General features: G+C 46.8%; 1 protein-coding gene across 9 annotated transcripts in view; it reads right to left on the bottom strand.

Annotated features, from left to right (window-relative positions):
- Positions 1–12151, bottom strand: part of DLGAP2 (DLG associated protein 2) — a 786545-nt gene that overhangs the window by 220584 nt on the left and 553810 nt on the right. The gene's annotated exons all lie outside the window — the stretch shown is intronic.

Raw genomic sequence — 12151 nt, 5'->3', positions numbered from 1 at the left:
ATATACTTTTGACTCCATAAGTAATGGGTGGGGGGGGGGTCACTGAGGCTGAGTTATGGGAGTATTGCTTGAATCTTTTTTCTTTTTTTTTTTTTTTTTTAGTGAACATGAAAACGCTGCTGTTCTGCCTTAGAGGGAGTGTCCCGGGGAGGAGGCATTGCCTACTTTCCCTTTATGGAGGGAACACATGACAGACTGAACCGGTTGGGAGAAAAGTCAGGAGGAGGACTCCACTCTGCGTTGACACCTGCTGTGTGCGGCTGCACACCCGTGTGAGCCGTGCCAACAGCCTGGTTTTAACCACATCCATCTACCACACACTGGGGCATTTTTCTCTAGTCATCTCTGTGGCTGCAGACGATTGCCTTCAGGAATTATTTTCTAGTAAGCTGTTATTGTAGGAGCATTTCACAAAAGGGCAGTGTTCAGCATCACAGACTCATCTGCTTGCACGTTATCAATAAATCAATGCAGCCCTTCATTCTATCCACACTCCCCATACACTCAGTACCTCACTTCCCCAGTATCTTGCCAAGTCCTGAAATCACAGAAACGAATAAGACTCCGTCCAGGACCCCGTGAGTGCACGGTGGGGACCATCAGGGGCGTGCCTGGGTCTCAGTTAAACAAGAGGAGGGTCAGGCTGGGCAGGTGCTGCCCCTGGGGAGGGAGTGACAGCTCCCAGGGAGCTCCTGGACGGCAGCCCTCAGCGCCTGGCGTTGGGGCAGGTAATACACCTGTAGCACAGGCACCTACTCGTCTCCTGTTTATAAACCTTTGCTCTCATGCATTTTCTGTGCCCAGCTATCTCTCCCTTCCTGAGATAACCCTTCCGCGGTCAAGAGTAAGGGTAAAACCATGAGAAAACTAAGACTACTCCTATGTATTGCATAGACACCCTTATTTTATCCTATACCATAGTTTTCTAACATCTGGCTATTTCCCATCTGTGATCACAGATAAAACGAATTGGTAATCTTCTTCCCTTGTATTGTCCTTGGCTTGTTTTGGTGCCAAGAAAATACTACTCATAACATTGGCTAGCTTTTCCCTTTTTTTTGTATTTTCTAAAATATTTGCCTTCAGCTTTCCTTCCTTTTCTATTTATATTTTTTGCCTCCCTCCCCACCTTTCTCTGCCCCTGTTAGTTTCTCTAAGAAGATGGGAGTTGGGGTGCCTGGGAGGCTCAGTCAGTTGTGCGTCCAACTTCGGCTCAGGCCATGATCTCACGGTTCATGGGTTCGAGTCCCGCTTCAGGCTCTGTGCCGACAGCTCGGAGCCTGGAGCCTGCTTTGGATTCTGTGTCTCCTTCTCTCTCTGCCCCTCTCCTGCTCGCACTCTGTCTGTCTGTCTGTCTCTCTCTCAAAAATAAATAAACATTAAAAAAAAAGGGGGAGATGCAATTTTTAAATGATGGATCCACTTACAGATAACTGGTTTATTTGGTTTCTCAATTTATTCTTGAGCCAGTTTTATTTTTTTAATTGTCTTTTTTATCTAGATTTTAAAATTTATTATCATGAAATTACTCGTGCTATATTAGGATTTTTTAAAAAACTGGATTTTTAAATTTTCCTGATTTATCTTGATCAATTCTGATAGAGATTTTTCTATTTTCAAGCCACCAGCCATTTCTGCTTTCCATTTTGATTTCGTTTTTCTTTGATCTTGATCATTTTCTATTTAGTGCAGCACTGTGACCCTTTTCCTAGCTCATTTCACTCTTTATATAACTCATTTACTTTTCATTATCCTTGTCATTTTTCAATAAATGCATCTATGGAGTTTTAAAATTACAATCTAAGTACCATTTTTAGTTCTGTCCCCACAAATGCTGATATTAGTGTGTGTGATGTTATTTACTCCAAGTATTTCATAATATTCATTGTGGTGTCATCAAGTCATGAATTACAGAGATATTTCCTTCTGGCATCTGATTGTTCCTAAATGTACAGATGTTTGTTCGTGTTATGGTTTCTAATTTAATCTCATTATATTTAAAGCAAGTAGCTTCATCATATTCATTCTTTAAAATGTTTGTGGTTGACTTCTGTAAATGCTGCACGTGTGCTTGAAAATGTTTATTCTCTATCTGTTGAGACACAGTTACATTACCTCTGTCACTGCGTTCTTCAGATAATTTATATCCTCATTACTTTTATTTTGGTCAGCTGGAGCTACTTGTTTCTAGAAACTACATTAAAATCTATGAATGTAGACCTGTCAATTTCTTTTTTCTTGCTTTTTTTCTTGATTTTTTGTGATATTTCAAGTATAACGAAAGGTTGAGTTTTTGTATAGCTGACACTATTATTATTTCACAATAAGTGATTTTCTACGTAGACATGAAAGTTTAGATGGGGGGCGCCTGGCTGGCTCAGTCAGATGAGCGTCCGACTCTTGGTTTTGGCTCAGGTCACAATCTTACAGTTTGTGAGTTTGAGCCCCACATCGGGCTCTGTGCTGACAGCATGGGAGCCTACTTGGGATTCTCAATCTCTCTCTGCCCCGCCCCCCCAAAAAACAAATAAACTTTAAAAAAAAGGGAAGTTTCGATGGGAAGTAATTTCTCTTCAATACTGGGAGCTCTGACCTCAACCATTCTTGCAGGACTCCATCGTGGGTCTGAGCCTTGTGCCTGGGGAGACTGAATTTCCAGCCGACGGTTAGAGTTGTTCTTGGTGTTGGACAGCCTTGAGCTTAACTACAGGCTGTTCAGGTTGGCATTCTGGTCCTTGCTGGTCGTAGCTGCAGGTTCCGTCTAGTGACAGAGAATGTCTCCTGGTTAGTTCCTGGCCACCACTCTCTGGCCACTGCTTCCTTGTCATTTCTAGGAATCTTTTCTTCTGGGATTCCTGCTCTACATACGGATGAGTCTTAAATGTCTCCTCCTTATTTCTTGGTCTCTGTCCGTGCTTTCCACTATATTCTGGTCAACAACTCAGAATTTCCTCCCCACACAGATCAAGGGTCCAGAGTTTACCCTGCCTAGTGCATTATTTTTAAGTTTCAGTGACTATATTTTAAAAGTATTTGCTTCCTCATTTTTCATGAGCATCTGCTCTCGATTCCTATCTTTTCCCTTGTCATTTGGATGGATAGGTGTCTTTTCTTTTCTTTTCTTTTCTTTTCTTTGTTTTACTTCCATGTGGCTTTTAGCCGGATGTATTCTAAAACCATCCTGTGATTGTCCTGTGACTTGAGGGCACCTGCAGGGCATTTCTCTTCCGTTGGTGAGTCTGCCCGCTCACCACCGCCCCCCCCCCACCTCCCTGTCCTATGGCCCCATGGTGCTTCCTCCTGGGACCTTCATCTGACAGGCTGTCCCTCGCCAAGGTGGCCTCGAGCTGTTGGAATGAGGCCATCGATGCCTGGCGTTCAGCTCGGAGGCCAGGCATTTGCTGATCCTGTCTGGAGGAACCTGCCTCAGCTGTGTCTGCTGTGTTCCGTTTCTCGGTCTGTGTTCTCTCCAGGTTTTGGACACGGGTCTAGGTTGGCGCCTTGGCTCGCGTCCATGTTCCTTCCCACGCCCTGAACTTCTGGCTGAGTTCCCGTGCCTGGGGTCTGCACTGCAGGAGTTCCCTGGCCTTGTCCCCCGCCGTCAGCGCACTAGGGGTTTATCTTCCATGTGTTCATGGAGACTTTTATCCCCATTCAATAGTCCACAAAGGCCACTTTCCAACACGGGGCAGGAACCCCAGCTTGCCGTCTACACAGCCCCTTGTGTTCAGGTGATGCTTCAGGTGTAGAGACATCCCCTTCGGGTGCCCCCAGGGTCTGACAACATCTCACGGTAACACTGCACGTCTACAACTTCCTGGGTCCTGGCAGGGGCGTGCCCACTGACCAGTGTCACCACACTCAGGAAAGAGCCACACGTGCTGTCGCCAGCAGATGTGTCTCCCTCCCTCAATTTGCCAGCCAGGCTCACTGGTTCCGATACTGCCTGAAAACCCAGGTAACGTTCTGACCCTTGTGAAGTTTCCAGGGGATGACAGCCAGACAGTTAATGCAAGGCCACATTCCCACCTACCAGGGAACAGGGATTTGCTTGTCCTCTATGGACAGGGGGCACGGCTGAGCCATCACATTCTTTAATACACACACATGTACAAGCTTTCACTGACATCGGTTCAAAGGCCGAATTCACAACGTCGTCGCATCCGAAGCTACGCGGTTATGTATAATTTATATTACCTTGTTCAGTGCCAAAATACAATTAAAAAATTAAGTACCTTATTTTTCAAAGTGCTGTACAAGGCTGTGGAAAACAGTAGGGACATCCCTCAAATTATTAAACAGAACCGCCATGGGATCCAGCAATCCCACTTCTGGGCATACGTTCGAAGGAGATGGAAACACGAACCCCTGTGCTGACGGCAGTGTATTCACAGCAGTTGGTACGGGGACACAGCCTCAGTGTCCGCCGATGGATGCGTGCACAGATAAGAGGACACTTACACGTGGGCTATTACGCAGGTATAAGGAAGGACTCTATCTGTGACAACATGGATGGACCTTGATGGCCTTATGCTGAGTGAAGGAAGACAGACAGACAAAGACTGCACAGCCTCACTTATATGGGGAATCTATGAAGGTCAACCTGATACAAACAGGGAGTAACGTGGTTGCCAGGGGCTGGGGAAGGGGACTGGGCAGGTGTTGACCGCTACGAGCTCGCAGCTGGAGATAAGTGAGTCCTGAGAATGAGCGCACAGCATGATTACGGTCAACAACACTGTCTGATGAATGCCATCGTTGCCAAGGGACTGGGTCTCCATTGTTCCCAGCACAAGAGAGAACTGATGATTATAGGATGTGATGGAGGTGTTAGCTAACTCCGTGGTGGTGATCATACCGTAACATATAAACCTGCCAAATCAGCACTCTGGACACCTTAAACTGACATAATGTTATATGTCAATGCATCTCATTAAAAATAAACAAATAAACGCTTTAGTTTGCAAAGTGCTACACCAGTTTACTAAGAACTGAACATTTAAATATTATTTTAAAGTTTACTTATTTTTGAGACAGAGAGAGAGACAGCGTGAGCAGAGGAGGGCCAGAGGGAGGGAGACACAGAATCTGAAGCAGGCCCCAGGCTCCGAGCTGTCAGCAGAGCCTGATGGGCTCAAACTCACAAACGCCGAGATCATGACCTGAGCCGAAGTCGGACGCTTAGCCGACTGAGCCTTTATATGTGGTAAACTACACTTCACATTCCAGTTACCACCTCGCCCATTTTTAAGCGTCCAGTTCAGCGGCATTAAGTCAGAGTCATGCTGTGAGACCATGACCACCGTCTGCCTCTGGGACCTTCCCATCTTCCCAAACTGAAGCGCAGTCCCCACTGGACACTCCCCCACCCCTACGCCTAGCCCAGTGCCCACTGTCCCCATCCTGTCTCCGTGGATGTGGCTGCTCCAGGGACCACCCGTAAGTAGAAATACACAGTGCTTGTCTCTGTGTGTCTGGATTCTTTTCCTCAGCATTGAGATGTCAGGTCCATCCCTGCTGTAGTAGGTGTTAGAATTTCCTTCCTTTTTGAGGCTGGCTAATATTCTCCCGTATGGATATAAAGAACTGACCATTTTAATTTTCATTATTTCCCTTGGGAATCACAAGCACCCTCTATCTCACAGTGTCAGTATGTTCTGGCTGAAGGAAAACAATGTAGGGGTCTAATACGGCCCCAAGCACTAAAAGGTACTCAGTACATATGTGTTAGTAAAAATTATGGTCTCCTTTAAATTAGGAATTAGAACACAGAGAAAAGAAAAGGCCTCCCTAGGCTTTAACATACTTCTTACCTGTGTCAGACAATCAGCCTAAGAATAGCTAAATGCCCCCAATTCTCTACATTTGGTCAAAGAGAGAAATACTTAAAAGCTACACTACATTTCCTCTCCAGGGGCTTCTGGGCGCCTGTCACCCTCCTGGACATGCACATGGGGTGGTTGCCACCATAAATTTAGATCGTTAAACAGGAAAAGCTCCGTCCAGTTGGCTACTTAATGTGTTTTTTAATTGTCTGGCTATTATTTTTGTTGAACTCATTGAAATCACGGTGTTTACAGTAGGAGCATGTCTATTTTCCAATACTTCTTGGTCATTTCAGGTGAGTTTGGATGCGTTAGATTCTTGTCTTCCGAACCCTCACTCTGGGGAGCATCACATACCTGCAGGTCTAACTTTTGCAGAGATTAATTTAGGATCAACGATAATCGCTCAACAACCAGAAATAGCTCAAACGGCGTGGCTCCTTGCTCCTGCCGCCAGCTCTGCCCATCCTCCCTGCCCCCACTCCGTCCTCCAGAGCATCTCGCACACTCAGCGCCTGTGAATGCTGTCTACAAGAGACCAACGGGGAGAAGCAGGTGCCACCCACCTCCACTACGTGAATTCATGGTCAGTTGGCTCGGGATTAGCACTCCGAGACTGTTTCGGAGCCGAGACATGGACGCTGACATGTCCCAGGGCAGGGAAGCTGGTAAAGGAAGGAAGGAGCGGTCAGCCGTCAGCACCATGGTTATCAGTCGTGTATGGGCACAGGGGTGGCCAAAAAAGCAGGTCCCATCCCTCACCCACCCCAAGGTGGGGGTCCCCAGGGATGGGCACCCCAGGAGCTCCATCTCATGTACAGACACCCTGGGGAAAGGAAGTGACAGAATGCACCTGTTTACATGAAAACATTAAATCTCTGTCGATCAAACTCAAAAATACATGTTAAACCACCAACTTGCCACCTTGGCATTAGCTGTTGACATTTATGGATTCGTTCACTGTCCCAAAAACAGATCTCCCTCTCCCCCAAAAGATACAATGAATCTATGTTGTTAGGGTCGTCCGTCCCAAACATTTCATCTTTTTTTGTGTCTCAAACTCTTGCCAGGAGGGTCACTGGTTTCGGTGTGCTATGATGTTGCTGTAGTTATCCACACGCTTAGGCAATTTCCAGCTCTCCCTAGAGATGGCCATCTGTTCATCCTTCACCCACAGGGGGCACGGCGTAGCCATCCACATTCTTTAACACATACACATGTACAAGCTTTCACTGACATCTGTTCAAGGACCGCGTGCCCTCTGGGGTTCTCTGTAACTGTACCACTCATATTACAACAAGCTCTCTCAATTTCTTGTCTTATAAAATATATAATAGTACTTTCAGCTGGCATTATCTGGAAATGAGATCTTTCTCAAAAGGGACCTTACCACATGAATAAAGCAAATACTATAAATCAAGGAATCAAAAATTCAGAATTCAAAATCTTTGTATCTACAAAAAAAGGAAAGGTTCTTCTTAACAGTCAGAAGCTAGCTAATAATCTAGAGGAAATGGCCTAAGAAGAGCAATCACCGTTTTCCAAAACAAGTGTAATAACCGAATCAGGCAAGGACCTGCACGGAAATGCACATGGAGGTAAACCATCACCCCATGCGTTATTTACTGACTGAAGATGGGGAGACACCCCTTTGCGATGGAGAGATCAGTCACTCACACTCTGATGAGAAAGTTTATCATCACCTGTAGTGAAACCATGTGCCACATGTGCCTCGAAATGGGATGTGATGTGAGGGACGCTGTATCCCCCAAAGAAGACTTCTTGCCAAGTGGCCTAACGTGAACCTACCCCAGACATACTCTCTCCATTCGTGGGCCTCCCTCGTTCCTTTTCCTTCCCATCGGCCTTCCCGTCCAAGGGTGATAGCGGTTTCGATGCAGATGCCTCAGACGCTGTGGCCTCACCCGGTCCTCCCCGGCCTCCATGTGGCCCTGGTGGCCCTGCAGGTCTACACTCTGCTCCAGGACCTCTCCGGCTCCCTAGCAGCCCCATGTCTCTGTCCCCATGGCAGTCACCACTAACCTCCATCATGCTCCTCAGTGGTGGGCCGTGCCCCGATCCTCTGCAGGTGACCGTGCCCCACAAACTTACAAGTTACCTCCTCCAGGAGGCCCCAGCTTCACAAGATCTGGGGGCCCGGCCCTGTCCATGGTCCTGAGCTCTGTGTACGTCCAGGGCCAGGGCTGGTTCCCTTCGGGGCGCAGTGGAGTCCCTGCCTGGCACCTGGAGGGTCATCGGTCCATGTGTTCAGAAGCAAGGGGAGCCAGCTGCCTCACCTCCTGCAACGTCATTCCAGTTCCTGGAAGGGTGTGGTGTCATGGATGGAACAGCCCCAGCGCAGCATTTCACAAACCTAGTTGGGCTCACTCCGCCTTCCAGCTGCTCATTGCATCACATGTCTGCTGACTCGACACTGTCACTCACCTGACTCCCAGACAGCGGAGTGTGCGTGTAATCCCTTGGCATTTGTCATGTTTGAGCACATTTCTGGGCTGAACTGTTTCTTCAGCTTTCCCCCAATTGATGATGGAACACGTGCCCCCACAGTTCTGGCCATTTGCACATTTCCTGGGTTCCCTGGAAACTTAACGAGCACTTACTGTATACTCCACAACGTGGGGCAGTGAGCACACACCAGCCCACACCCTTCCAGCCACAGGTGATTCAGGCCCTCAAAGCCCCCCTAATACCTGGGGACCCTTCCACCACCCGCCCTTCTCCTCCCAGAGAAAGTCTTTTTCAAACACTTCTCTGTCTTCGTGGAATCAAGACACAGATTTGTGTTATGTCTATAAAGACAGAATTGGAGTTTCTCTGAAATTATTTGATCCATACTCAATCACAGACGTCACTGTTTTTCTTTCTAAACACTCATCACCTGTGTCCTTGAAAGTCTGGTTGTAGAATTCTGCCTGCAATAAACAAGGATTGCACCAGAACATAATGGATTGTTGGAATCCATTTCTTTCCTATGTTGAAAACCAGAATGGTATTTCCTACCCTAGGTCTTCTGGCATCTTTTCTATTTTCCAAAACTTCTCAAGAATTACTGCCAGCGTGTTAGCGATCATATATGCAAGTGCCTTCGCTTCCCTGAGACGGAGTTCATCTGGGACTGCAAATTTAAACTAATTTAGTGCAATTATGTTCTCACCCATCTCAGACTTCATTTCTCTCCTCAAATATGCGTGCTACCCTTTTTGTCAGAAGATCACTCTTCTTGACAGAGAAAATGGATTTAAATAGATTTGAATAGATGTGCTTTCTCTTTGCCATGCCTCAGCAAGAGCAGCAGACCCAAACGTCTCTGTCCCCTTGTGTCAGATTTCCAGAAGTCAGCAGAGGGACACAAAGCCTCATCTTTGTGCACCGCTCTGATTCCAGCCTCTCTGGTCTCAATGTCAGGTGTGCGGGTGGGTCTGCCCAAAGTTCATCTCCAGGAAAGTTCCAGCTGCTGTCACGGTGCTGATGTCGAGCACTGAGCAGGCGGTCTCTGATGGAGCCTGTGTGTGGGGTGGGCAGTGGACTGAAGGAGACTGTGGCCGCAGGACTGTGGGTATCAGTGAAACCACCCCTCAGCTATAGCCACCCACAATTCTGCCCTTGAATCCTGGGAAGGAAAGGGCACAGGAAAAGCAAAAAGAGCCACATTCCAACACTTGGTGGGGAAAGGTACTGGGACATGCCAGGAAAGCGCCGCGTGGCTCAGTGCACGGGGCCTCCACTGGGCCCCCCTGAGGGTAGGGGAGCAGCCCCCACCACAGCCTCAGCAGACGCCGTGCTGGTGGCTTTGGAGAACCCTGTCGTTTGTTGTTGGAGCCACAGGAAGCCCGCTTCCTATAGATGGGAAGTCTCTCCTTCCAAGTGGCCTTGCAACCTCCGGAAACTCCATCAAACCTCAGCTCTGCCACCTGAAAACCGTGGGGGGCAGGGGGGTTCCTACTTACCCTGTTGGGGTGTTCTGAGAATTACATGGAATAATGAACGCAACCTTACCGTCAGCTCCTGGTGCATATTAGGGGTTCGGTAAATGTCGGCCATCATAACTGCTAATATTTTTATATGCCACATTTATTGTATGTACTAAATCTATATGCTTGCCTCTTGGTCACCATTAATCTCTATTCTGCCTCTTTAGTGAACTCAGTCTACGGAAATACAATTTTCATAATATTCGCCGCTCTAACAGGTGAAGTTTTACCCACCTTCAGTGGAGTACTGTGACATCATAGTAAGACTGACAGTATAGCATGAAACTGATCCTCTCTTTCAAGCCTTGTTGGCCTGTGTATTAATGCTGCGTAGATTGCTCAGGTGTTCTTATTCCGGGAGTCGTAAGATTTGATGTTGATTGATGAACTGTAGTCAAAACTATATTCTAAACACAGCTGCCAGATGCTAATACGTGCACGACATAGACACGTATTTTTCTGTTTAAAAAGCACTGGATAAAAGCTCCAAGATGAGCGAATGGCAGGCCGTGTCCCCAGATTATCACAGACCGTATCATACGGCACGAACTAGCTCTCTCCCAGGGAGAAGGAACCAGGTTCCTTATTCATGAGCCACGGCATTCAGACGTCTGAAATGCACGCTTTGTTATTTTGCCATTTTTGTGTTGCCACTTTTTGGAGGGGCTTCCATTTTCTCTCGTGCACTCTCCTGAGCTGGACAGGGTATGAGACAGCACACATCCTTCTCAGGGGAGTGATCGCCCATAAGAAAAGAATCTTTCCCTTTGGAAGCTGACATCCAGGCTGGCCTTAAGGCAGCCACTCAACTCACTAAAACCAAGATGGCAAAGTTCTCTGCTGGTGACAAAGAGAGCACACAGCATGGAGCTGCGGGAACAGAACCGGCAGCTCTAGACCCAGATGTGTGGGAGGCTTCAATCAAGGTAGACGCGGGGAGGGCCCTGTTAACCAGATTAACAAAGAACCAAAGCAAGCAAGTGATATTTGGGAAACAGCAAGCGGTATAATTTGGTTAGAGTAAAGGGTGTTTTGGTAGAAAGGAATGCATTTGGAAGGACAGATTGAATCCAGAAAGTTTTGAGTTCAAGGCGAAGGTACCTAGCTAAATATAGAACTTAATAATTTTTGTATATTCAGGATATACTACTGATAACTTACATGGTTCTGAATCGGGAAGTGATGTGCATGAAATTGTAGTTCAGGATATTTTACACAGAATGAATTGGGATGGAAAGAAATTCAAAATGTTGAGACGGATTGGGATGCTTACATATGATGGGGGGGGGAAATGATCTTAAAAAGGTTAACAGAAATAGATTTATTTTTTTCAGGTTCATTTACTTAAAACACTGAAAGAAGACTTAACTCACGGGATTTGGAGCTTGACAGGAAGAGGGAAGTCAACAGGACCATCCATCAAGCTACGTGACTGGAAAAATAATTACTTTTCCAAAAAATCCTAGAATAAAATCCATTCACTGTATTTCTAACAATGACCCAAGAATGTTCTAGAACTTAATAGTTTTCAGGTGTCCACCATTTAAAGGGAGTTTATATAACTTTTTTACATCACATAACCTAACAAATGACTTGGCTATACCTACTGGATATCCATTTCTTCAATATCCACCAGTGGAGACCTTACACAATAATTGGCCAACCAAGATCACAATTTCTGAAGATGGATTTCAGGCAGAATATGGTGCACGTGGCTGCATGACTGGAGAGGCTTCAATTACCGGTGGAGCAGACTTTGGATTGTCCCTGCTAATGAGGTCGCAGTATTCTTGGGGGCATCTGATGCTGCACTGCCCACACCTGGACTCAACTGAACACATTCTCCCCACCCCCTGAACACACGATGATCTCAGACACTGTATTCTTCACTTCACGACAGATGAGTGTGAGTGGTAGCTATGCTTGAAAATGTAATATTTGGTGAGAACACAGGCTCCTGGTGTTCAAACTTATGGGCTGCGAACCTCTGAATTCTTGCCAGGAAGGATGAGGCAGTAATTGAATCCTTCAAATGCATTAGCTGCATGTGGGTGGACCTTGATCGATTTCTCTGAAACTGTTCCAGGACGCCCAGGGGTCTGTTCAAAGGCCTCCTTGGGTTCCTCTGCACAGACCCTTGCCAAGTGCATGTGGTGGGCGGCTGCCCCACCGAGCAAGGGGAGGTGGGCCGCCAAGCCAACATCATTTCTGCTCTGTTTCATCCACCCTACATTTCTTTCCTCTTCTCCTGCTGTCTCCCTTTTTCCGCTTTCCCTCCTCCCTTCTGATTACGTCCATGCATTTACACCTGTAGTTTATCTACCACACTGACCC

This window comes from Panthera pardus, unplaced genomic scaffold (assembly GCF_024362965.1).
Source record: "Panthera pardus isolate Hobbes unplaced genomic scaffold, ASM2436296v1 HiC_scaffold_13, whole genome shotgun sequence".
NCBI classification, from domain to species: domain Eukaryota; kingdom Metazoa; phylum Chordata; class Mammalia; order Carnivora; family Felidae; genus Panthera; species Panthera pardus.
Note: the sequence above shows the minus strand (reverse complement) of the source record. Positions and strands in the feature narration are given on the sequence as shown.